Raw genomic sequence first — 27,304 nt, 5'->3', positions numbered from 1 at the left:
ATAGAGAGTTCAACAGAAAGAATTATTCATTCATTCTTTCTTTAATAGACATTTTAAGCACCTATTAGGTGCCAGATATCTTTTTGCAGCTCTAGGTCAGTGTTCGCTTCTCAATCTTTGCTGTACAGAGTGATTTGATGCATACTTCCATTAATCACCCTAGCTCACTACTCCTTCCCTTCATTCATTCATTCATTCATTCACTCACATAGTTTTTAACCTCAAGAGCCCTCACATTAAAGACGGGATTAATATGGAGGGCTTCTGAGAAGCTGAATTTTGAACCAAGTCTTAAAGAATGAATTAGGGTAATGGCAGGTGGAAAACCAAAGCAGCACATTCTAGACGTAGAAGTCCCATTTTGTTCAGGTTTGTCTCTTCTTGATAACAAGCTAAAACTTAGAAGTCCCAGACCAATTGCTGCCAATCATTATCTCATGCTAGACTTATGTAGTCCTGCCGTTCTATAATAGAGTCTATAAATTGTCCAAAAGTACACATTTATATCAATTATTATTACTGAATATGATTTGACTTGAACTGATCATCATTGCGGGTGTACTATTCAATAATGTTGTATAGAGTTTGACTGTATTGTTCTGCTGAACATAGACTTATTATTTATTTGGCTTAGATCTCAGTAGTGTTTCATGGAACGGCAACATCCTTTAAGTGCAGGATGCTGATATGATTAGCCTTCTTAGGGACAGAGTCATGGATTTGTTCTTCAAACCCAAATGGCATCAATTGTATGGTAGCTAGATAGTATTTATAAACTAAAAAGTAGGGTAGGCTGTGAAAAAAAATGTTGTAACTCCCTCTATTTGTTAAAGTAGACATATGATCAAATGCTTTCTTATTCGGATTTTCCTTAAGAACTATGACTTAGAAATAATTATTGGTGTTTGCTTTGCCTTCAGGACCAAAAACCTTCTAAAGTTTCCAGAAATGTTATCTATGAACCAAGCTGGCAATGAGACCACTAATAATAGTAACACGTCACTCAAGATGGGATGGACCTTTTCCTTTTAACAGTCAACCTCTTTTTTTTTTAAGTATATTCTGGAGAATTAATTTGGGGCTTGTGAAAGGAACACGCAGTGTTCATTTTAAAGGAAGGTGACAAAAAGATTAAAATATTGGTAGAGTCAATGCCTGTTGAACCCCAGGATTTACTCCATCATATATTTATTTATTCATTCATGTATTCATTTATTCATCCAATAAATATTTATTAAAAACCTAGACTATGCAAGGTGCTAAGCCAGATTGTACTAGGTATAAAATGATAAATGAAATAGGGTTTCTGCTTTCCAGAAACTAAAGGTCTACCATAGCCGTAAGACAAGGAAGGAGAAAGAGTTGGGAACTACGAAAAAAGAACATTGAAAACGGGATGGGATTCAGAGGGGTCTGAGGTATTGTATGTAGTGAAACTATTTTAAAATTTAGAGTGTATAAGTTAAGTTGGAGATTCCTTTAGAAAACATCTCTCTATGAAATAGAAGTTTATATACGGAGAGGAATAATAATTGTAGTTGACATTTATGGAACATTTAATATGTAGCAGGCACTATGCTGAGTGCTTTTCGTGCATTGTCTCATTGAATCCACACACCAACCCTATAAGGTAGGCATCATTCTTTCTTATATTTTAGAGATTGCTGTATTGTATGCTCCATGGTTGTAGCAAAAGCTTTGTCTAGAAGAGACCACACAGATGGAGGGTACGAGGGAAAGTGGATATGTAAGGCAGTATTAATTACTGGGCCAGTAAAATCTAATTTAGATTTTGGGATAGAAAGTCATTTTACATTAATTCGATCTAAATTATGCGATCCTTCTTGGAAAATAAGTTAAGTACTCACAGCCATATAAACTATTGACTAAAATTTTTTTCAGTGTATAAATACCACTTTTCAGAAACTGGATAATGTCCGTGTGTTATCAGCACACTAAATGCAAAATGGATGCTCGAGAAGGCCTGATATTTTCTCTTGTGAATAAATTAAACATTTTGCCTACAACCCTGTTTACATTATTGACTTACATACTGGCCCTATTTCCCCCTCGCTGTATACAATTTTCCTCAGTCATTTGGGGAAGGAAAAAAATGATTAAAAATTTCCTCACCTAGGGCCAGCCCTGGTGGCCTAGTGGTTAAGTTCAACAGACTCCACTTGAGCACCCCAGATTCGGTTCCCGAGTGTGGACCTACACCACTCATCAGTGGCCATGTGGCGGCGGCCCACATAGAAAATAGAGGAAGATTGGTGACAGATGTTAGTTCAGGTGAATCTTCCTCAGGAAAAAAAAGGAAAATGCAATTTCCTCACCTGCTTTTTCCTGCCTTGAGAGAATTCTTGCTTCCAAAAGAGATATGGAGGAGGGCCGTACCTGGAGCAGGAAGGCTCTAGGTACCAACAGAACAAATGAGGTTTGAGCATTTATTTTGGCTATAACTAAGGCTTTTGTCCATTAATAAAAATGTTACTTAATTCACCTTATCCTCACCGAACAGGCAAAGGTTAAATTAAAGTTGTTACATGTGCCGTCCCAGCTCCTTCCCAAGGCTGTAGTAGTGAGAGTCAAGAACCGGGCACAACTCATTCAGGATCCTTTCTCAGCTGCTTCTGCTTTTGCTTCCAGGAGCTCTATTTCCCACCTGCTCAGGGAAAAATAGGACTTAGATGTTGAAATAATTCCTCTGGAACCTCCAATTATACAATAAACATATTTGTGGAAAAGAAGCATAACATGCTTGAACTGTCACTTTTCTTAGCGAATTTTATTTATGTGCGTAATGGAAGGTAAATATTAAAGAAACTGCTGCGTGAATCAGTACCTTCCATTGGGGTTCAGGTCAGTGGGGCCTCCCCTATCAATATCTAACTTCTCTCAAAGTGATCGCCGAAATCTGAATTCCGTTTTTACTTTCATTAGAAATTATGTTTTAAGAGGTATCTTGTCAAAGATGTAAAAGAAAAATGGATTACTTATATTAGAATTATATGTGCATATACCAACTGTTGTTTCACTGCTTAATATTAATTAATTGGCCATCTTTTTATTTTATTTAATCCTTCATCTTTTAAAATTATTATTTCTGTTGGGGAAACCAAGGGATAAAGTAATTTGCTAGAGGACCCAGTTGGTGTCATGGCTAGGAAAGTGGGTACCTCGGAGAGTCATCATAAAAATGAAATGGACTCATGTTTTGGGCTCCTGGTATAATGCCTGAGATATAATATACTCAGCCAATTATAGCTGACTTTATTGTTCTAGAATCCAGATAGCCATACTTTCAGTCCATTGTGCTTGAAAACAAATCCACGGATCCTTAAATTGTACAATCTTATTAATTTAATTTTAAGGAGCCAGAAAAAATGGATTTATTAGGAAATATTCCAATCTACCAATATATTTAATAGAAGGAAGGACAAAGGTCATCTCTTTGAGAGGTTTCAAACTGTGCAATTATTTTCAGCTTGCTAGTATCAGCTTAGGAAAGCGCTGCTGTGTTTTGTAGATAAACACAACTAGCACAGATAAAGAGGCCCAAGTGAAGAGATCTTGCTGGGTTTAGCTCTTTGTTATTGTTGCTCAGTTGTGTGTTTTTAAACCCGTTTGTGGTTCAGAAGCTGATGAAGCAGTGAGTACAAGTTCGAACTACGAGAAACAGGTTTGAATAAGTCTAGACATTCGGTTATCTTCTGTCTAGCATTCATTTGTGTCGTGGGCGTCACACTCTGGGGATTAGTGTTCATTATGCAGAAGCTGTTTTATCTTTGGCTTCCTTATAATAGCTTAAAGTGAATTCTGAGTGGAGAGAGCGCGAAGGCCAGGGCTCAGGAACTACAGGGATTATACCAAAATGGGTTGGGTGGGTTTTAACAGAGGCCAATAAGCATTATGGCTTCACTCTCCGAGAGCTCAGTTGGTTAGATGCGTCTCGCCGCCTCATTAAGTACACAATATAATGACGACTTGACCAGGATTCCTTGAACAGAGAGATGGACAAGGGTAGAAATCCATTCCCGTATCAAATATCTAACACCTAGTGTAAGTATAGCAGAGAGTGGGATTATCTGTGCTGTGGAAATCTAAGGGCCCCGGGGACACCTCTGAGTATGTAATCACATTTTAATTAGCTCCTTTAGGCTACAGAAAGTGGTTCAATTTTTATCCCCTAGATTAAGCATCCCTTCTGTCAACAATCAACATTTCATTTTCAAAACTCAAAGTGAAGCAGTGTTTGATTTTTCTTACTTTCTGACTTTGAGAATGTGTTTCACTTTTAGAGTGCATATAGGAATGTAAAGTAGCTCTTGTTTGTCCAAATATCCACCTCTTTAATATCCATTTCCCTGACCTGGATCCTTCCAAAGGAAATCTTGGCTTCAGGCTAGGTTCGGTGGCTGGTAGAAATCAGCATTATGTTAGGTGGGCTGCTGTGTCTGTGAAAAATCCTAGACCACCGTCACACACGCAGACCTTTTCTCCGGACACCAAAATGTCCTGTCAGATAAAAAAAAAATGGTAATTAATGTGCACTACTTTTTTTTTTTTTTTGAGGAAGATTAGCCTTGAGCTAACTACCACCAATCCTCCTCTTTTTGCTGAGGAAGACTGGCCCTGAGCTAACATCCATGCCCATCTCCTCTTCTTTATACATGGGACGCCTACCACAGCATGACATTTGCCAAGCAGTGCCATGTCCACACCCAGGATCCGAACCGGCGAACCCCCAGAACATGCGCACTTAGCTGCTGTGCCACCGTGCAGGCCCCCAGTGCACTACTTTAATAAGACCAAGATTGCTGATTCAGTCCCAGTATGGACTTTTCAGTTTCATTCATTCATTTATTCTCTCACTCACTGATTCACCTTCATTCATCCATTCATTAAACATTTGGTGCATATGATATAACTGCTAGATAGGCTTCCATTACTAGGTTCCCATTTTACAGACACAAGCCCACAGTACAAGAGGGTCAGACTAAGAAGTGGACGTTATAGCCCAAGTCTATCACAAAAAGAGTAAGTCAGGAGTCTCATCTTCTACAAAATGGACAAGCTATATTTTGTACCTAAAAACAAATTTTTCCCTTCCAAAGGCAGCATGGTCTAGGTAACAACATGGATTTAAGAACCAGACAAGCCTGGGTTTGAATTCCGCATTCATTATGTACTACCCATGGCATTTCGAGGAAGTTCTTTTGAGCTTCAGTTTTTCTTTAAATGGAGTAATCTTTCTACTTTGTAGGGTTGTGTGATGATTAAAGATAAAACGTGAAGCATAATGATTGGCACATTTGAAAAAAAGGTTCAGCAAGGGCTCTTTCCCTTCTCCTTTCTTCGTTTCCACGCTTGTTTGGGTAGGAGTTGGGATAACTCTTCCCGTGAGTAGACAGAAACCCCATCCCCCTAATACTGCGGACTGTAGGACTTTCCTTCACAGGCAGTCCCCATGGGGCAGCACCTCCGTGCCTGAAGGTCTGGTTCACTGCCTCCCCACCTGGGTTGCAGGTATCCAGCATTCCACCATTATCTCAGGGACTGAATTTCCCCGCTGTGACCAGCGTTCATCCACCTTGATGACGCCTGAAACTCCCAAGAGAGACAACAGCCCCACAGCGTGGCCTGGAGAGGAGCAGACTCGCTCACAAGGCGCTCCCTCTCGGGATGCCATTGTTCCACTGCCAAACTCATGACCTTTGGAGAATTTGGAAATTTACTACTCTGTAGGGGGAAAGAGACAAAGAAATTCAAGATGAAGCTTTATATAAGTAAAGGGCTTTTATTATAATGGTTGAATTGGGTTTGGATTTTGCACTCCCTTCAGATTTCTTAGGGTGTGGGTGAGGGAGTCCTAGGAGATTTAATTAGTTTCTTGAGAGGTGCTGAAGTTTGTGACACTGAGGTCCATTTTCTTCTATTGTCCATTGAGTTGGGGGACCCTGGGAATTAAATTTCTGGAAGACTGGGACGGTTGCCATGGATAGAATTGTATGGATTTTTGAATATAGTTTAGCTACTTGGTGGAGTTTTCTTTTGTTGTTCTGGTTTTGGAAAGGGAAGATTAAAATAGTATGAATTTGGGTAGAGAGGAGTGTGTGCAGTCTAGTTAGAATGCTTTAGTGGGCTTCTGAGAGAAGGAAGAATGGGTTACACTATGAGTAAACGCTTAGGAGATAAAGACACACAGGAGGCTGCCTGAGGCACTGTATTAATCTTAATAGTCTCTCACGGTTAAGACCTGAATTATTTCAAACTAAATTTCTTACCTTTGAGTATTTGGATACAAGCTCTGGCCTGGATGCCTTAGGAGCATGCACAGCAAAAAGGAAGGCTTTCGGAAAGTTTTCTGCTACTGGCAGAGTTCGTATTGTCTAGTAGTTCACAATTCAAGGAATCAGCATTTACATTAACTCAATCAGATGGTAGAATCTCAGAATTTGCATATAAGATCTAACAGCATTTTTACTGCCTTAATTAAGCAAACCTATATTTCATGCATTTAGTCGTGTGTTCAACTAATGTTTATTATCTCCCCAGAGCAAGATACTAGGAGATAGAGAAATGAATTTAAACATACAAGTTACCCTCCAGAAGGCTGACAGTCTACTTAGGAAGATAAGACATATTTTTGAACAACTTAAACACAAGGATAAAATTTTATCGTATATTCTGAATCAAGAGATATTAGATTTAGTGGCTCGAGAACTTATTCCTTCTGAGGAAATCAGAGAAAGGCACGAGATATATCTGAGCAAGGATTTTGAATGACTGGGAACTCAGGTCCCCTCCCATCACACTTGTGAGCCAGCAGCATCCACACTATGGTAACATTCATTGCTCCCCCAGGTCAATCAGGGGCAGGAGTTTTATCATCCTTGAACCTCATTGGTGATCTGCATCTCCACTCTCATTCTCTCCTAGCCTCACCCTCTCCCTGATTTCGTAAGTCCTGATGCAGTCAGCAAGATTCTTTTTTTTTTTTTTATACTTTCAAGAAGATGACTAGAAGAATCTGGGTGAGGGTTCATAGACTCCTGCTTGTCTTCATAAGAAAATACCAGGTCAGTGTTGCTACGACTGTGTGTAAAGTTTCTCCAGGTTGCAGCAACAACCCTATCATCAAGGGCTCTCACTGAGAGCATTACCTACGAATAGGGCCCTGAGTTTCTCATTTTTTGCATACTTATTAATTTATTACAGATCCATCATTGATTTTAATTCAACATCAATGTTGAAGTAACATGTGGTATTAGTAAGATTAATAGAAATAGCCATACCCTAGAGTCACTAAGACCTGAAAATTAGTTATATATAATTGTTGTAGGTTATGCATAATATGAGTCATTTTCTTCAAGAGCATAGACTGTAGCTAATATCAGCCAGGCTTTTATTTTCTAAGTATTTTATACCTTTATCATTGGCCGTTCTCATTCAAAAGAAGCACTGTTACACTGAGAGAACACTTAACCCAAATTCACTTTGTTCCACAAGTGTTGTATATGGTGACCTGAATATATGTGACTCTGATAGACTTGTAGTTCACTGGAGGTTCCCATGATGAGGAAACTCATGATGGAGACTTTGAAAATAAAGAATAACTTGGTAAAGCAAAGGATTGCACTGGTTTGTATATTTGAACTCTGTGCAGATTAACTTTGCTTAAAGCAGGGAACGAGTTGTTAGAAGGCATCCCCTGACACAGGTTTAAACAAGCCACTGGTTGAATCACAATCTCCAAAATACTGCTACATCAGAAAAAGCCCGACAGAGCCGATGAAGATAGTCTTAGTCAGAAATCCCACTGCATGCATTAGAGAGGAAAGTCTTCTGGGCCTCACCTCTCTAAATCAGATTTCTTCTTCAGAGGTCATTTCAGGTTCTCCTCCTCCACGAAAGGTCTTTCAGCGCTTGTTCAGTTCTCTAATTGGCTTATGATGGTAGATCTTGTATCATCAATGAGATTATAAATTCCTTCAGGGAAGAGACCTCAATTAAGTACACAGTGGAGTCACAGTATTTCAAAATTGAAAGTAATAATCAGGGAAAAGGAAGATAGCTAGAGGTTGTAACTTGCCCAGGGTCACAGAAAGTAAGAGGCTGAAGCAATAGCAGAACCCAGGTCTCCGCATGCCTGCCCCCTGCGTCATCCTCTCTCGCAGCCGCCATTCAGTTAAAGCTCCTCATACATTTTAGGTGATTTGCTGCCTCTCCTCCACAGCCAAAGAACAAGAACCCAAGCTCAGTTCTTGAAGGATTAATTTCCAAATGCCGAAAGCATGCTTTAGAGCTGACTTAAATCTGTTCTTGCTTTAACTTATCCTTTTCCTCCAGTGTCATAGTGTCAGTCCAGACATAAAGCTTCCACGGAAGGCCAGCAGGGGGAGTACAATTGTGCGAAACTTGTATAAAACTCCCAGTTGTTTAAAAACCACAGACCAAGATATGGGAGGTGGAGGGGCTGGGTTCTCCGTGTCTAAGAGCTTTTAAAGTGGTCTTCAAACAACCTTGGACCTACATAAGCCAGCTTTTTAAATTACATAAACTGCAAGTCACATTCTTAATTAGGCTTAAAAAGTAGGTACACGATAACAACTACAATTACCAAGTTGGTTTTTTTTTTTAACTTGCTTTTGTTATTGTTGTGCTTCGCATAGAGAGGACAAAAGCAAAGGCAGCCTGTAGAACAGAGCAGCTTCTCAGGGTTACGTCTCCCGCTGATTTGTAAATGTCGGGGCAAAGCTGGTTCGTTTTGGAAAATAAATGTCAAAGCAAGTCAGAGTCATTTATTCCTTAGCAGGAAATATTGATTCGGTGACATTGTTCAATTGTAATGACTGTTTCTATTGTGTTAAATGACTGAAGTATATTTAACCAATTTAGATGAAGAATGAGGCTCATTGTGCCATTTGATTGGCTAAACCTGAGAACACGTGTATTGTTTCAGCCGGTTTATTTGTTCAGTCACCAATATTTATTAAGCACCTACTGGGTGCCAAACCCCGCTGAGTGCTAATGTAAGAACTGGGTTGTAGAGTTAGACACACCTGGGTTCAAGTTCTGCTTCAGCTGTCTACTAGCTCTGAGAATTTGGACAACTTATGTAACCACATTATTGTCATTTTCCTTACGTTAAAACCATAAAGGTTATTAGGAAAATTAAATAACAAAATACATGGCATGATCTTAAAAGATGCCTATCAGATGATAAGGCCTAAGTTATCATTAACTTCTATTACCATCATCATCATCTTCCTCTTGTGCATCATATTCCTCATTCTTGTCTTCAGGGTACCCATTTGATGAAGGAAAATGTTTGAGACAACAGCTTCTTTATTGACGTGTTTAGTATGAACTGGATTTAGAAATGGGAGAGAGCAAATGTGAAAGCAAGCTTTGGTGAAGCCATTACTTAAAATAACTATAGTTGATTCAAAAGAAACATTAACTCAAATTTCGCAAGGCTATACCATACCAAGGATACTTTCTAGGAATATGCACTAAGATACTTGTAATATGATATTTTCTTCTTCAAACTCCTTTCCACCTCCCAAAATATTTGTCCTCCTGCCTATTCCTGGGATGTCAGCAGGCTTTCCTAAGCACCTTCCACTCTTTCTCCTCCCTGGCTCATGGGGCCTCCTCTCCTCCCTCCGTTACTCTCCATGTTCATGATGTGGCCTCCAGACACCCTTCTGGAATGTTTCATCAGCTCCTGTTTTTGCCCTTCGATGTCAAAAGGGTGTATGATTAGTCATTCTTCCACTCTCTTGCCAAATAGAGATGGGGAAATGTGTCCCCTCCCTTCCTAAGTGTTAAAAATTCTCTTTTCAGACCACAGAATGTGGCAGGCTCATGTTCTTTATGACCCCACTACCCCTTCCCATCTCCCCCTCCCCAAGAGCCTGGTGGGGAAATGCTCCCAGTGTTATATCCCTTTTTATTGACACCCCTCTGCCCTCTTTGGCTTCTCTCACAGTTGCACCTTGACCCCTCTCTCTACTCAGGGTCAGTTCCTTCCTTAAATTACAAGCTGCTCAGAAGGTCTAGGAATTACTGAACTTCAGATAGCGTGTGGCAGTCTTAGCCCAGGAAAGTTTACTATCTGCGACTGTTTCTTTTTCTCCCATGAGCCTCATCAAACAGGTCTCTGTACAGACAGAACCTCCATTCATCTACCTCACAGCCCACCCAGACTTACCCAGACTTGCCCAGATTCACAGTGCGGTACAGCTCAGACCCTCCACTGGGCTTCCAGCTCCATGTGATCCAACAGCGAAAAGCTACTGACCTGGGATTTCAGAACAGAGGTTTCTACCTAATTCCTCAACTAGCTAACAGTATTGCGCCCCTGGGTATTTTAGTCATCTCCTTGCTTTTCAGCTTCTTCAACAGAAGTATAGTTTTTACTAAGCACCTTTCAATATCTAATTGAAATGACATGTAAATAAACAAGACATTGTAGATAAAACCATCTTCAGCATCCAAAGGGTGATACAGATACTTTTGAGGAACGTGTGTCAACATATTCCTTAGGACAACTGACCATGAGAAGGTCATCTCTTAGAGATCTCAGTGTGCCATAGGGAGAAGAGTTACCGCCATGTAAGTGTCCACCTCGACATTGGTTTGCACACCAGTATCCCACTCCATTCAGTCCATCCATATTATTTTGAATCATAAAGGCACAACCCTAGAGGAGAACATTTTTTAAAAACATTTTAATAATGTACTTATTTCATTAACCTGAAGTTAAAACTTTTAGATAAGGCTAGTGCCTTACAACATGATCTTTTAAACTTAAGCCAAGTTAACAGTCATTATTGCTGCTTCCTCCGTGACCTTGGGCACATCGCATCGTCTCTCTGAGCCATGACTTCCTCATAGATGATCTCTGACCTCCTCCTGCTGTGAGCTTTTACCAATCTGATTCCATACTGCAGAGATCAAGGAAGTAGCATGTCTACTAATGCCTTCAAAGGTTATGAATGCAGAATATTTGTTAGATTTGAGCTCCTTGATCTTCACATTACCTTAAAAATAGAGCTAGCTGAATTAGTAGCTGACTGGGAGTAAATCAAAATAGGGCTTACTAAAAGTTTCCTTTAGATTCTTGAAAAACTATTTCACTTGAGTTCTTTTTGGTATGATTAATTTAGAGAGAAAAGGAATCCAAAAATTCTGTTTACCTCCTCATTCCTCCAAGCGTTCCACTTCTGTAGTCTCTCATTGTTTTAATTTAATGAAGGAGAACCATAGAGGGAGAAAAGAAAGCGAAGAGAAGACAAGGCTGCGAGGAGCAGGAGTGGTTTCAAGACTGTGCACTGAGCAATCAGGTTTATCAGTGTTTAAAGCAAAAGAAAACATATTCCAAACACATGTTTATAGTCTTTCCCTTCCAAAAATGGAGAGCCCGTGGTGAAAGCTCCTCCCCGTGTTAGTTAATACACTGTCATTTCATGAAGCACTGGGGAGCAGAGATAAAGTCCTGAAGCTCAGCTTCCCTTCCAGCCCCCAGATCCAACACGTCTCCCCACTTTCTGCCTCTTCTTTCACCTCCCGTATTTGAGCACTGGTTTCATGAGTGTTCTGTAAAGGACATTGGCAGCACTTTGCACATGGTGTGCATAAATATTAGCCAACACCAAGGGACAGGATGTGCTGCAAGCAGTCTATGGTAAGAGTAGGCAGGAGCTGTGGTTGTGGACCCCACTTTCCTCCATCAACCATGGCACCCCGGAGCCTTGGGTGCTCCCGCCGCCGAAAGGAGAGCCTGGAATAGTTCATCCCTGAGAGCTCCTCTATTCTAGTGCTAACATTTTATGAAACCCAGGCTTTACAAACAGATTGTTTTATTGCTTCCTGCATTACCAGTCTGTTTGATTTCTGTGCCCAGCTCCCTGAGAGCATTTTGAATTATAGCACGGAGAATTTCCATCAACAAGTGCATGACATTATAGTGGACGTTGGGGAGACAGTGTCAAACCAATATTAACTGGACTTGAAAGGAGAGAGGCTGGGAAATTAAAATAAAGGTGCTCCCAGATAAAATACAAAATATCACACAGTTCCTAACTCTACTATTTAGTCATTTATAGCATCCAACCAGTACTTTGGCTTTTATTGGTATGATATAAATAGATGGCTCCTTAAGAGTAGAGACGGTGTCTTTGCTCAAAAGTTGACTATTAGTTTTGTATGCCTGGCATATACTTATTAAGCCAGAGCACATTTATCTTCTGTCCTGTGTCCTGAGGAGCAGGGTATGCGCATCACACGTGGATCAGACTCTCACTCCAGGGCAAGGCATGGGGCTGGAATATGGATTCTTGTTGACAGGTCACATTTGGTGTTCTGAGAGACCCAAATGAGAGAGGCTTGCTTTTGAGAAATTAGACATGTAAGCAGGACATCTTCCAAGCCTAATACAGTAGATTAATGTTTTAGGTGCTCAATAAATATCATTATATGAAGAAAGTAAGTTTCCCAGACTAAAACCAGGTGACTGGAAAAGTGATTATTGTAACAAAATATAGCGCGTGCTTTTAGGTTGGACCCTCTTCCCAGCCTGTGCCAACAACCCCTGGCTTACAGTCACCCCCTGGGGCTGAAAGATGAGCCACTAGAGAGGGAACACTGGCATGTCGCGAGAAACGGATCAGAAGCCTGCCTGCATGGAGTATGTGGACATGTGCGCACAGGTCGGGGGCTGGAGACACAGCTTGAATGCAACCCCAGGATGGGAACCCGAGGGAGAGACTGCGCTAGGTGGGCTCTGCTCTGCTCCAGGGAGCTCGTACTTTAAAGTCAAGCGGGAGGCCAGGCACCCCAGGAGTGTCGAAATGTCCCCTAAGCCAACAATTCACGTGGCCTGTCAGGTCAGAGCTTGTTGTGTCCAGTTAGGTTCTGGACCAGAGGGCAGATGCGAGCCAGATGGCCTTCCATAACAGGGGGCTTTGGGAGGGGAACAATGGGACTAGAGGGTGCGTTTCTCCCAAAGCACCTTCTAGTGGAAAATGGGAAAGCAAAATGTGCCCAGTTTCAACAAGGTTCACTTTCTCTCATGCTTCTCTTGTGATTTTCCTCTGTCTCTTAAATACCGCACTTAAAAGAACTCTCCAAGAAAAGATTTCCAGGATGTGCTTTTCAGAGGTCATGTGGAAGCCAAGAATGATTGGCCTCCTTTTTTGGCTAAGGAGTCTTAAGTTCGGGATAATTTTATTTGTTCCTGCTCCTCCTACCCCTCCCCACCCCCCGCCATGCACCCATTTACATTGATATCGTTAACTGTCTCCTGCTCTGGATCCACGTCAAGGATGGACACACTGACTAGCAAAGCCAGAATTCAGCACATCATTCCCCGAAACATGAACTTCTTTTTAATTTGAGAGTATATAATTTCAGCATTTTTTCTGTCTCTAGATGTTTAGAGCTCCCTCTAGTGTCACTATGCTGTCATATTTATCCTAAGCATTTTTTCTTTTTAAGATTTTATTTTTTCCTTCTTCTCCCCAAAGCCCCCCAGTACATAGTTGCATATATTTTTTATTTGTGGGTCTTTCTAGTTGTGGCATGTGGGACGCCACCTCAGCATGGCTCGATGAGTGGTCCCGGGTCCACACCCGGGATCTGAACTGGCAAAACCCTGGGCCGCCGAAGCAGAGCGTGCCAACCCAACTGCTCGGCCAGGGGCCCAACCTCTTAAGCTTTTTTTTTTTTAAGGTCATTATTCCTTTAACCATAGCAGGGAGAGTATTTTATTTTCTTCACACTTGACTTCGAGAGCTGCACACGGAGCCCTAACATGTCACGTGTGTCCCTAGAACCTACAGACCAGCCCTTCCTGATGTCTGTGCTTCTTTGAGGACCAGGAGAGTGGGGGGCAGAAGAGGATGAAGAAGGGGGCAGAGGATGGCACTAAGAAGGAACAGCATATTAAATGGGGTATGAAGGTGCCGGAAGAGTTTGCCAGCTTCCCCTGCTTAGATGATGGAAGCAGCCTGATCTTTCAGCTGGGAAGCCAAGGCCTGGGATTCCATCCTCTGGCCCCGGGTCACAGGAGGCAGCACTAAATGCCTTGGGTGTTTATGATTCTGGTGTGACGGCAGTGGCACGTGTCCAACGTTGAACGTGTGCTGCTAGATTTGGAGTCTGACGGAGTTCTGCTTCATACTCAAGTCCCAGTCTTTCTGAGTGTGTGTGTCTATTTATATGTTTACATATATGCACCTATGTACGTCTATGTGTATATAATCAACAAGACATTCAGAACCCAAAACATTGTTTTAATAGAATTCTTAAAAATTCTTTATCTACAAATTTGACTTTAGAATGGGTTAAAACCACCTCTCTCATTTGGTTGGCAAGGAAAAGGTTTGGAGTTTTATAAAACATTTCTGTAGAGGTAAGAGATCATTTCATGTGTGGAAGCGAAGATAGTTGTCATGCATAATCCCATAGAAAGCTTAGAAACTCTGAGGCTGCAACTTCTACGGTGCAGCATTGCCCTCTGCATTTTCTGCAGTGTGAGACAATCACCCTGAGCGCAGCAGGAGCTGGTCTGACATCAGCTGTTCTCTGGCTCCTGCTTAATGTCAGTGAGAGCTGGAAGTTGAACAAATGAGAACAGGAGAGGTCTGGACCCATGTAAATGATTCTCACTTGAAAGGAGAAACAGCTTTCATCATTTGTTCCAGCTAAGCCTTGCATGTGTTAGAGAGCTGATCCTAAGCAGTGGGAAGGATCTCGTAAGTAAGGTTTGATGTTCTCTCTCTCTCTCCTCTGCTGTCATTCTTGACTTGTGGGTTGCGTACGTGTTGTTAACCGGAAGATTGCTATCAGCTAGTTGTCTCTAATTTTTAAAAACAAGTTTGAGAAACCACAAAATCTTCCTGACCAGTGTACATTGTCCCTGTTTTATGAAACTATATTAAAGACTGAATAAAAGGAAAGGAGAACAGTCAGTATGTGTATAGAATTCCCTAAATTCTAGGGAAATAAGTGACCAGCCACTGTTAGACCTAGAAAAGTAATAGGCAACGTGGAGAGGTCTTTCTTCAACCACATGAGTCAACTGGTGATTGAGAAAATGTAGCAGCCTGAGAATCACGTGATCCCTGGGGCAGTGCTGTTGGCCCTAAAGGGAGAAAACTGCTCAGATACACTGGTGAGATTGAAACATGGTATTTTCTTGCAGCTGCTGGAAACTGAACAGTTAAAAGTCAACATTGATTATTTTCCTCTTTAACTGGAGAGTCAAAATGTTTCCATCGTCAGGCACTCCTCCTACTGGAGGCAAAATCTGCAGAGGTTTTTGTTGATGACCTGACCTTTCTTTATACCATCTTATCTGCTCCAAGTAAAGTAAAGTCTCAACCACAGCTCTCCCTATTTCTACTTGCTTTTCAGCCGTACCAGCATCGTATCCTAGAACCAATCTTGTTGGTGGATAAGACGTTCATGCTGGCATATAAAGTGTTAAACTCTTGTCAGGGTAAGTTCCACATCCTCACCAGCTGCTTGACTTAGAGAGATGGTAACTGTCCAAGTCATGACAACATGTTTCACATGCCTAGTAAAAGAGAAAAATGACCCGCTGTTCACAAAAGTACACTATTAATGAAATAAGCTTCCTGTTTAACTAACCAAACTTATTGTCCTGATAACTTAGCGGTTATTTTCCGGTTCTTTTTACCCCAATTTTTATGCCTTCATGAGAAGCTGGCAAAGGCAGTACCGGGAGAGAGCACAGAAGTCCATGTTGACCTTAGAGCTTCATCCAAGAATTTTCTTTCCTTCTTTCCTTCCCTATTCGATATCCTGCCTCTAATGAAACTCAGGAATGAGCTGCTTTTTTGGAATATCTTCCAAAATTAGATTCTAGTTAGAAATCAAATTTCTATAAAATGAATGTTCATCCAGAAAAGAAAATGCATTCATATGTCTAACATTACATAGAGAGAGAAATAGATATATATATATAGATAAATGAATATAGATATTGAGGCCCTTAGCTTTTCAGGTTTTTTTCACAAATTATCTTTTTGCTTACCTGATTTCTTTTTAAATTATTTTTCTTTCTAATTTTTTCTACAAATGACATGCTGCTTGACCAGTAAAAACATAATACGGTTGAAGCAGACGTGGAGAGGAAGATGCTGAGTTCTGTTTTGAACATTTCTGGGCTTTTTAGAGGCAAGATATAAGAATCTAGGAATATGACTTTGGAGGTCAGTGACGTGGGAGGCTTCAGTACAGAGATGAGTAGTCAAGTTGAGTGGGTGAGGCCGCCCAGAGAAAGCAGAGAGCAGGAATGATGTAGACCAAGGACAGGATTCACATTAGCTGAGGAGGAAGAAACCCAAAGTCCAGCCCTTTCCGCTGCCCTTGCCACAGACTCACCCTCGTATCTCTGCCCTCAACATGGAACCACCCTTATTGGGAGAAGAGATAAAAAGATAAAACCAAGGAAAAGAGCACCCATGGGAAGCTTGGTCTCTGAGGTCAAGAGCAGAGGTCACCTAAAGCTGACCTTTCTCGGGCCTTCTCTGGACAGAGGCATCCTCCCTCTTAGAGGCAGCCCCAAGCACGCATGCAAGTTCCAAGAGGAAGAAGCATTCCAGAGAAGAAAAACACAGCCCCCTCCAAAACAGAAAAAAAAGAAAGCCATATGGTTTCAAGGGCTTTTAACCTCTTAACTTAGTACATTGAAACTTCTGCCACTGTCCCCAAGGCCCTGAGCCCCACTGCTTCCAGGAGAGGGAGTGAGCACTTCTTGAACCCCTGTATAGACATGCACAGTCGTCTCAGACATTTTATTTCATTAGTGGTGGTAACCAAGGGGGGGCTTAGGGGCTTTTAAAAAGCACTCTCATAATTTCCATTGCTCTTCCCATTTTTATTAAGAACAAGCGGTGATTTCTCCATCTTGTGTAAAGAGCCATGCAAATATGGCTTCAAAGTAAGTCTAACTAACCCACTTCGCCCAGATTGTCCCCTGTTGAAGCAAGCCCCTCCTATGCAGACCTTGAGAGCCACTGCTAGATTTCAAGGATGTGTTTTTTAAAATTAATGGTAAATTTACGTATGTATGCCAAGCCTTTGTTTTAATATAAGGACACTTTAAAATAATTTTTCCCATCTTTTTATAAAAGAAACATTTTAACATCCCCAGAGTGAGAATAGTATAATCTCAGAATAAATCATAGAAATTTAGTGTTATGATAAATTCACTATATTGTCTTTATTTTTCTTTGTTTCCATGGATTGGCCCTGGTTCTCAGACCAGCGTGTGGGAACTACTGGGTTAGCATGTTAGCCAACAAAAATGGCCAAAATATCCCACCCCAGGAAGAGTAGACTGTGACCTTCTTTGAGCCTTTTTCTGGCTTGTAATTCTGGAAGCTCCTTTCTAAGAATGTGCCAAAATAAAGACTTTTCCCCTCCTTCTTCTAGACCGTAAGCTCTTTGAGAACAAGGACAATATCGTAGTCGTCTTAATATCTTTAGCAAGAATCAGGTATGAAAGAGGTACACCATGCATATTTGATGAATGAATGAATGTTCTGAAGTTAGAGAAAAAAAGTGGTGGTTGCTGTTGTAGAAAAGATTAAGGAACCAGAAGCTCTATTTTTTTTTAACTGAGCTGTCATTGACATATAACATTGTATTAGTTTTAGGTGTATAACTAGGAACCAGGGGTTCTTGTGTAAGATGTCCATCCATGTGGCTACTGAAGAATTCCATGGTTGGGATGAGGCCAAATAGGAAATACCATCAACCGGGTACCCAGAACATCTGTAAAAGCTGAAAGTGACTTGAGAACTGGTACCTTGAACTGATAAGTATGAGCAAATGGCCATGTCATCTGGGCCTGGCCCAGTAGTCAGAAGAGAAAGGATTTTTGAATGAGGATAGAGGAAGTAGCAGTGGGGCCTGCACAGGTGTGTGGGGGATGAGCTGTCTCCACCCGGAAGGGCCCAAGGATGAAGAGTGGTCTCTGCAGTGAGCTGAGGCAAAAGCCTAGACTGGATGGAACATTTTGAGAAAAGGTTGGAGAGAAGAGCTGCCTTTTACTAGATCTGCTTAATCGGAGGGCAGAGTAGAAAGAGTTGATGCTGAGTGAGCAGGAGAAGGACTGGAGGATAGGTGAGAGAGAATGTACAGTGTTTCTCAAACTTTGAAGTATGTGTGAATCACCCAGCATTCCTGTTGAAGTGCACATTCTGGTTCCATCCGCCTGGGTGGGACCTGAGGTTCTTCATCTCTAACAAGCTCTCTGATGTTGCTGATGCTGCTGGTCCGTGGACCACACTATGAGTAGCAAGTATTTAGGTCATGGGAGAGAAGGGTGTGGAGGGGGCCCAGGCAGCCTGGGAACCAATTAGAATGTCGATGGAAAATTCTGTCGCAGCTGATTGTTTCTGCTTCCTGTGAGAGCAGGGAATCTTAACAACAGCACCATTGACATTTGGGGCCAGGTAAGTCTTTGTCGGGGGCGGGGGGGGGGGGGGGGGGGGGGGGGGTGGGGGGGGTGGGGGGGGTGGGCAAGGGAGCTGTCCTGTGCATTGTAGGATGTTTAGGAGTATCTCTGGCCTCTACCCACTGGATGCTGGTAGCCCCCGACCATTTGTGACAACTAAAAATGTCTCCAGACGTTGCCAAATGTCCTTTTGGGGATAAAATGGCCCCTAACTAGTGGGTTAGAGGGAGAATTAGGTGACAGCTCCCCCATACACATCCACCTCCTGTCTTCCGGAACCATGAGGCAGAAACGACTTATTCTGATATACTTAGAAGGCAACACACTTTTCACTATTTCCATCATTAGAAATGCTGAGAAAGTGTTTGCTTTTAATTTGACAGCCTGATTACTTGAAAGTGTCCTCAGCACAGACCAGCGCCTCGGCCCCATTTGCTTACGGTTTTAATAGAACAGTAGGGACATTTCTTTCCAAGAAAATGTTGGCTAAGGAACCTACCATCATTTTAAGTCATCACCACACACCCACCAAAATTGTGAGATAAAATGGAAACTCCATAATCTGTTCTCAGGATGCCAGTATTAGTAATTCACTAATGACCTCTGAGAATTTCTTTGTATCCATCCGCTGCTACATTGAACATTTTTTACACGGCCTCTAAAATGCTTTCCAGCTACAAGGTCAGTCTATTGACAATCTCAAAAATTGTGACAAGGGGACAGACAGGTTTGCTTTTTGCTGTTGTTATAGTTATTTCTGCTTCATGTGTTGAGAAAACATCTCAAGGTTTTGACCCTGACTGGTGTCTTGAGACTGAGGCAGGCTGATGGACGAGCACTCCATCCGACCCCTGGTGGTGAACATGCGCGGGAGGGCCTGAAGGCCCATATTGGACAATCGGTTAAACTTTCTCTTAAAGCCAAAGAAAACTTAGATCCAAACAGGATTTGGTCTCAAGCTAAAACAAAAATGTACATCATGTCGAAAAGGCTTCTCCAAGTGCTACAGTTAATAAGCAATGTTATGTTTTTACTGGAAAGGCGTGTATCTAGCCAAGCATTCTTCACATTTTTCCCAGGATTTAGTCATCAAATCATTTTAGACATATTGCAAGGGTAAAATGTGTACATATCTGATAAAGGGCAGCATTTTTTTTCTTTTCTGCTGTATAGCCCCCTGAGGATGTGGAAAAATAAACTGCGCACACACATAAACACACATAGTGTGTATGTATGTGTATATACATACCTGTGTGCACAAATATGTGTATATGGATGTGTATATAGTTTGTTTTTCTCATGAAGTGTATGTATATGTGTAAAACAAACTCTACACACACACACACACACATGCATATATGTCTGTTTTCACCACCAAGTGCAAGAACCTAGCTTCTCTTTTCACTGTTACTTCTAATTTGATTTAAATTGGGTACTGCAAATCTTTCCCCTGGATTTGAATAATTTCCATCCAAAAGATAGAACACTTCCTAATCATGCCCACATGCCTAAAACATCTTTAGGAATTCCAGAGTGTGTTTGGGTCTGATTTATCTAGGACATCGCAGCAGTGTAGACATAGTTTCTGTGTGTGGTCAGGAAGGGAGCGGGGCTGGGGGGGCCTTATCCATAAATGTAGACATGGGTGCGTCGTCATTGGCTGCATTGCTAACAAAGGAAGGAGCAAAGTGAACCCAGATGTTGATCATTTGAAAAAGTTCCCATTTTCAAAACAGACTGACATAAAAGCAGTTATCTGTGGTGGAGTCTAAAGAACACTGGACTTGGGTTTCTGGGTTTGAGTCCTGGCTGTGCAACTTACTAGATAAGAGACCTTGGACAGGTCACCTAACCTCGATTCCTCATCTGTTAAATGAAACCCAACATAGTAGTGGTTATGAGGACTCAGTGAGATAACCCATCAAATTGTGTGAACATTAAGAGGGATTATACAAATGTCAAGTGGTGGTTTTTATCTTGCAGATATTATTCTTGTGTGAGTTCTTGCTGACGCACACGCAATTACATTTCTGAGTCAGACTAATTTCAGTAGCAGATAATGGAAATAATAAACCAGCGATAGATTCATTGGAAACTCTGGGCCGGTAATGATTTGGTGGTGTGTGGTTTGGTGGGAGGTGCCTGCACTTGTAGGAATGGAAAGTTCGCTATCCTGCTCTTCTCCCCTTCAGAATTCTAGTTCTGGTTCCCTTAAGAACAAGTTCTAGTTCCCTTTAAGCAAGAGCTGGAATGAATGCCTTAGTGCGCTGATAAAAGTTTAGCTACTGGCTTTGGGATGACAAGGGTTCTGATCTGTAGCATTTGCTGATTTCTGTGATGCACATACTCCCACAGTGACCAGCTTCACCCTGCCAACATGACATCACCGAATACGCGGCTGGGCAGGAATGCACAGGAGCTCACCGTTATATAGTATTTCCACTCTTCAAGTAGATGTAATTAATTAACTTCAACCGTTTAGATAATAATAAAATAGAATAAAATAATTAGGGAGGGATGAGTTTTTAATATAATTTGTTTAATTGTAAGTTTATATAATTTAAGTTTTAATAATGGCTCTGATTAACACTCGGCTTATAAATTTAACCATCAGCTCTTGCCGGCCGGAACAAGCTGGCTCCAACATGCCGCTGTTTCTCTTTGGCTACATTAAAGCACAAAATTGCACCGTGAATCAGCAAGTTCAGGACCATCCTGGAAAAGAAGCATGGAAAATGCAGCCATAAATGGATTTTTATTTCTGTGGACTTTGGACGAGCCATCTCTTCTTGGTCCCACGTTTTCTGCTGTATTTCCCTTTGGCTAACAAAATGAGTATTGGTTTCTGAGAATGTTTTATAGATCTAGTTATTGGGGTTAGTATTTGAAATAGTTTCAACTTCTTAATTAGGTGAAAGACAGTGAAGACTTAGAGCAGAATTTTATAGGATTTCTTTGTTGGTCATTAAGAGAAGAATCTGGAAAATATTCCTAAGGAGAGAAGAATAATTTTTTTCTTTGAGCTGTCCTTAAAGGTCCAGGAGGAAATGGCTGCTGGGGAACAAAGGATTAAAATTTTAGTCCATTCGTGATATACGTGCTTGGGAAAGGGACCTGCAGCTGACCTGTACCTCCTTCCTTAATCTGAAGGTGGTATGGTGGATGCCTCATGTCGGAGCAGCCACATTTGAGAATTTGAGAAGCCTACCTAGGAACACAGAGGAAAACAATTTAAAGGCAGCTTTTATAATCAAAACCATCGAAAGACCTAAAAGTCAATGAAATCAATATTTCAGATACTGAATTATTAGCTTACTCCTAGATGCGTTTTACGCATTGGGCTTATCTTGAAGAAGTGTGTAAGAAGACCACAAAAAGTTATAAACCCGTGATATTTGGGCCAAGCTATAGGTCAAAGGAGAGAGGGGGATGGGACGAGGGATTACAGGAAAAAGGATGGTTCCATGTCAGAATCCCGCATTGAAAATGTAGTATATTTTATTGTAGATTAATTGCAAAAAAGAATGTTTTAAATTTGGGTCCCATATGCAACCCAAATAGTGCATTTGGTTTTCCTGAACAGAACTTAAAACATGAATGTCATAGGCCCACGATTTTCAAACACACTGGTCATGTATCATGAATTTGATAGACATATTTGCAGGCAGATAATGTGGTGGTGGAGTCATGCATTTTAAAAGAAAACAACTCACCATAGTTTCCCTATCTGATAATTTGTAAGTCATATGCTGTTTTTGTGTTGAGGGAATATGTGATCTTTTAGTAGTTCTAGAAAAAATAGTCTTCATCAAACAAAAATGTCAGTGTGTTATTGTTTTGCTTATGAATTCATTCAGATAAAATGTTTTAAGATTTTGAAGATTCTTAAAATGACTCATTTCTTTATGGTATGTTTATGTTAATAGGAACCGTGTGACTTGTTTATGGTAATGTCTCTCAAATTTCTAGTGGGTCAGCATCACCTGGAGAGCTTGTTAAAACAAGTTGCTGCCAGGCTGGCCCCGTGGTGTAGGGGTTAAGTTCACACACTCCACTTTGGCGGCCCGGGGTTCACAGGTTCAGATCCTGGGTGCAGAGCCACACCCTGCTGGTCAAGCCGTGCTGTGGTGATGTCCCACATGCAGAACAGAGGAAGATTGGCACAGATGTTAGCTCAGCAACAATATTCCTCAAGCAGGAAAAAAAAAAAAAGAAAAAGAGGGGGGCTGGCCCAGTGGCGCAGCAGTTAAGTTCACACATTCCGCTTCTCGGAGGCCCCGGGTTCACCAGTTTGGATCCAGGGTGAGGACGTGGCACCACTTGGCACACCATGCTGTGGTAGGCAGCCCGCATATAAAGTAGAAGAAGATGGGCACGGATGTTAGCTCAGGGCCAGGCTTCCTCAGCAAAAAGAGAGGAGGGCTGACAGTAGTTAGCTCAGGGCTAATCTTCCTCAAAAAAAAAAAAGAAAAAGAGGAAGATAGGCAACAGATGTTAGCACAGGGCCGATCTTCCTCACCAAAAAGAACTCACAGGTTGCTGGACCCCACCACTGAGTTTCTTATTCAGTAGGTCTGAAATGAGACCTGAGAATGTGCATTTCTGACAAGTTGCCAAGTGATCATGATGCTCCTGGCCCTGAGGACCGCACTTTGAGAACCACTGACTAGTGATTTTAGAGATAAAAAATGGGTTGGGAAAATGTCTAGCAAATCAGTAAGCATAAGATGACCATTAATAACACATGGAGCATTCAGAATTCTAAGGAGAGGGAAGGAAATTAGGCCATTTTAGAAACATTTAACTTAGGACTGGCAGTTATCCAGTTTGCAGCTGCTACTAAGCTCAATTCTAGAGGACTTCTAAGACTAGCCCGTTTCTGTGTCCGTGGATATCAGTTAGGAAGACCGAGTTCTCTTTGCTCTTAGCAACCCTCCCCACATGTCATGCCTCTGCTGGTAACTTTGGAATTTCCCCCAAATTAAACAGCCTGGGAACAGCCATCTGAAAAGAAGGCAGCAAGAGGCCAAGTGGAAACATCAGGCTGCGAGAAAGGGTGCTGACTTCTCCTCTCTGGGCTGCTGGGCCTTGCAGGCAGAGAACTAAAGAATCTGAAAGGGATGAGAGGCCTGGAGGCCACAGTAACGCCCCTGTAGTCATCCACTGCCATGCACACCCTCCTTCTGCCATGCCCACAGGTTAAGGTCTCTTTCATAGGACATATTGCTTTTCCAGAACCTCCAGAACCTTCCAGAGCCAGCATGCTTCCTGAAAACTCTCTTTTGCCAGTGAAATTGTTACACTCCAGAGTTACAATTAGAAAACCTACACTTGAATTGATATCCTCTGCAGGAAGGAACAGATAACAAATTCATGAATCATAGTTATACTTAAATTTCTGATGTCACCGAGAAACATGTTATTTTTAAAAAGTGGATCCCAAACCTAGTTGATTGGACTCTTTTGGGGAATTTTTTAAAATACCATTTCTTTTGTACCAACCCAGAAAATTCAAGTTTCATAGGTGATTGAGGATGTCTAAGAATCTATGTTTACTACAAGATGTGGTGGTGATTCCAATGGGCAGCCACGCTTAAGAACTTCTCATTGTACAGTGCTCAATTTAGATGGTAATGATTATGCTGCCGCTGCTGCATTGTAGGTAAGGCAAAGAAAAGCTTCTTTTTAAGGAAGAGAGTAATCCGTATCTATAATAGTTTTGATATGAATAGTGTTCTCTTATTTTCAAAAGACCATAACAATTATTTTTATGTTCCTTACGATGTTCCTGGGAGGCAGATGACAGGACATGTATAACTGGCACCATTTCCCATCTGAGATACTGCTGCAGAGCAGAGCCAGAATGAGAGCTCAGCCTTCCTGCCTCCCGTCTAGTGTGCTTACCACTATATCATCTTTTTTGTTTGCTTTTCTGTGCATTTGTTTGTGTTTGATACCTTGCGGCTGTCATCTTGCTTTTCATGAGTGGATTACTGCCACTACCACGGATAATCAGGGCGTAAGAGGAGGTGGAGGAGCCAAACTGAAAACAGAGACAGAAGCTGAGATACACCCAAAGGGTCTCACAGCCCAGGTTCTCAACTCGGGTTCAAGGCCAGAGTTCTTCTATTGTAGGGCAGGGCAGTTATGGATATAGTATAAAATCAAGCATCTAAAGAGCAGATCAGTCCATAAGAGGAAGTTATTTGCATGCATACCGTACAAAGAAACGTACGAAAAAAAGATGGATGCTTCAGTGCAGACACAGGTCCCATTGGAGTCCAAGATCCAGGCCGTGGAAGGTAATAGAGATTCGTCAGGAAGGTGATAGGGCAACAGATGTTGAAGACATAGTAATGAGAACATCAGAGTTCAGAGATAAGGATTTCCATTGCCAGAAGCTCTTGGAAAGTAAAACAAGAGTTTGGGGTTATGGGTCAAGGATCTCATAACTAGAGTCTAGCATGAGGGTGGACTTGAGTCTGTAGGTTGAGACCAGCTGCTAGTTAAAGTCCAGGAAGCTCAAGTAAGCCCAGCGTTACATATACTTTGTTATATCACCCTGAAGAAGCCTCGCTTTCCTCATCTGTAAAACAAGGAGCTGGCAAATTAATGGTCTGTATACATTCTTTGCAGCAAGGAAATCTACTTTTGGCAGATGGATAGCAAGAACATGACTTAGTGCGGTGAGTCAGTGAGGGGGTTGACAAAGGTGAGTATATATAGGACTCTTTAGCACTGATCCTGAGTCAGTGACATTATTGCAAGTGGCACCTCCTTTTGTGGGGAATAGATTGATTGGTTAGTTGCCTCACGGTGAACACAGCACCAATCCGTAAGCCCCGTGGGCTGGTCCCATTCAATGGGAATTGAGTGAATGCAATGCCTGTGCTAGTCGTGGGACTCCTGAATGTTTAGTTAATGCCTCCCGTTGACCCTGTTCTCTCGGCGGCTGTTGTTCTCTTTTTTTCCAAAAGGAAAATCATCAGAAGTTGTGTCACACACTATCTTATTATCTGCTGTGTAGTTCTTGTAGTGAAAAGATTTCCAGTAAGCTCAGAAACCCAGACTACTGCCTCCCCTTCATTCATTCAGTAGTTCTTCAGCCTAGAGGAGACAAGAAAATTAAGGGCTCTCAAGATAGAAGGAAGTCAAATGAAATTGGGAAGCAGCTCTACAGTAAATGCAGTATGCAGTATCTGCCATTTAGACTTCCTCCTGCACTTACTTCTGGGAATGCATGTCTATGTGGACATTTCCCGTATATTTGCTACCAAGGGATGCTATTGTCTTTTTAATCTAGGCGTATCCGGCTCAGGAAAAGAGAAGGATAATGATTGGTAATTAAGTAAATGAAGGTGGCATTGGTCAGGTGGGCAGTATAAACAAAGTAGAATAGAAATTCTCTTGTTTGTGTTTTAACAATGATAATGATGATATATTTCTTACAATCATAGATCCAGAGTTTACTTGCATATGTACCATTAATTCATTTTATCTTCACAATAAGCCAGTGAAGAAGGTGTAGATGCTGTAGACTACGGATAATCTTGGATTAGAAAAGTTTAGTAACCCATAAACGGAGTCATGAGAATGTTACTCCAAGTTATTTGAGGTCATGCAGCATTCCACTAGCTGGACTCTGTTGAGATCCCATGGCTTTTTGGTGTCTCATCTTTTCCTAATCCCATGGAATCGTTCCAGCTTTCCGGTATGGTCCATCAAATGCCAATAAAAATCACTTGTGAAATTCCCAATGGTAACAACAGCAGACTTCCTTTAAAAGATACATACTAGAGGGGCTGGCCCCGTGGCCGAGTGGTTGGGTAGGTGCGCTCTGCTGCAGGCGGCCCAGTGTTTCGTCAGTTCGAATCCTGGGCGCGGACATGGCACTGCTCATCGGGCCACGCTGGGGCGGCGTCCCACATGCCACAACTAGAAGGACTCACAACGAAGAATATACAACTATGTACTGGAGGGCTTTGGGGAGAAAAAGGAAAAAAAAAAAAATCTTTAAAAAAAAAAAAAGATACATACTAGACCTGATGTAATATATTTAATTTGAAGTCGCAGAATTTCCCTGCACATGAGTTCAAAGGTACACCTCCCTGTGGTCTTGGGTCTTGAGAAAGTCCTACATCTTGGAGAAGTAGACATGATGTAGTGCCGCTCAAAGGAAAAAAAACACTGGAGCCTCCATTGTTTCTAGGAATTTCATGTGTTTTTATGTGAAGAATTACTGTCAGGAAGGTTCTATATTTTGGCAGCAGGGACCTTGGCAGGAAGTCAGTCAAATATCCCAATGAGCTGTGCACCGTTGCTGCTGGTGGAATTCTTGCCAGGACTGCAGCTGACAGCATTGCACAGGCACCTACAGTCCCTTTCACTTGGCTGCAGGTCCTTTGTTTAGGAGACTCCATCAGTGGTCCAGGCTCTGCCCCAGCTGCACAGCATCTTCATGCTCCCCTGTGCACACCAGGCTTTGGGTTATTGCCCAGCATGAAAACCGGCATCCTTGTTAAATGGTCAGGTCTATGGACTTGGGCTTAGAGGAACCTGGATTTACATCTTGGCTCCTCCACTTCTTGGTAAGTTGCTTTTTTCTCTCTGAATGAGTTTACTCATCTGGGAATTAAAAAATAGTACCTATCAGATTTGTTGTTGCAGAGATTCCATTATGTGTTAGATGCACATCACCTGGCATGTAGTGAGTGCTATATAAATGCTGGCCATCAATATTACTATTGCAGACATGCTCGGATGTAAGACCCTGACTGAGGATGTCTGATAACCTAATTAGATATT

The 27,304-nt window shown here is 41.7% G+C and overlaps 1 protein-coding gene and 1 long non-coding RNA gene across 14 annotated transcripts in view; one reads left to right on the top strand and one right to left on the bottom strand.

Moving 5' to 3' along the window:
• The window catches only part of ATXN1 (ataxin 1), a 384,336-nt gene that overhangs the window by 288,746 nt on the left and 68,286 nt on the right, over window positions 1–27,304 (top strand). For 2 of the 13 annotated variants that reach the window (XM_070244940.1, XM_070244946.1), the window contains exon 7: window positions 15,427–15,511. The exons of the other annotated variants lie outside the window; for them this stretch is intronic. The gene's annotated coding sequence lies outside the window, so the exon portion shown is untranslated. The remainder of the gene's footprint in view (window positions 1–15,426; window positions 15,512–27,304) is intronic. 13 annotated transcript variants of the gene reach the window in all.
• On the bottom strand, window positions 4,270–11,341 carry LOC138919593 (uncharacterized). Its single transcript, XR_011429891.1, has 5 exons — window positions 11,208–11,341; window positions 10,220–10,711; window positions 9,258–9,373; window positions 7,860–7,992; window positions 4,270–4,518 (listed from the first exon to the last, which is right to left on the bottom strand). It is a non-coding gene; the product is annotated as an uncharacterized lncRNA (long non-coding RNA).

Source organism: Equus caballus, chromosome 20, assembly GCF_041296265.1.
Source record: "Equus caballus isolate H_3958 breed thoroughbred chromosome 20, TB-T2T, whole genome shotgun sequence".
NCBI classification, from domain to species: Eukaryota; Metazoa; Chordata; class Mammalia; order Perissodactyla; family Equidae; genus Equus; species Equus caballus.
Note: the sequence above shows the minus strand (reverse complement) of the source record. Positions and strands in the feature narration are given on the sequence as shown.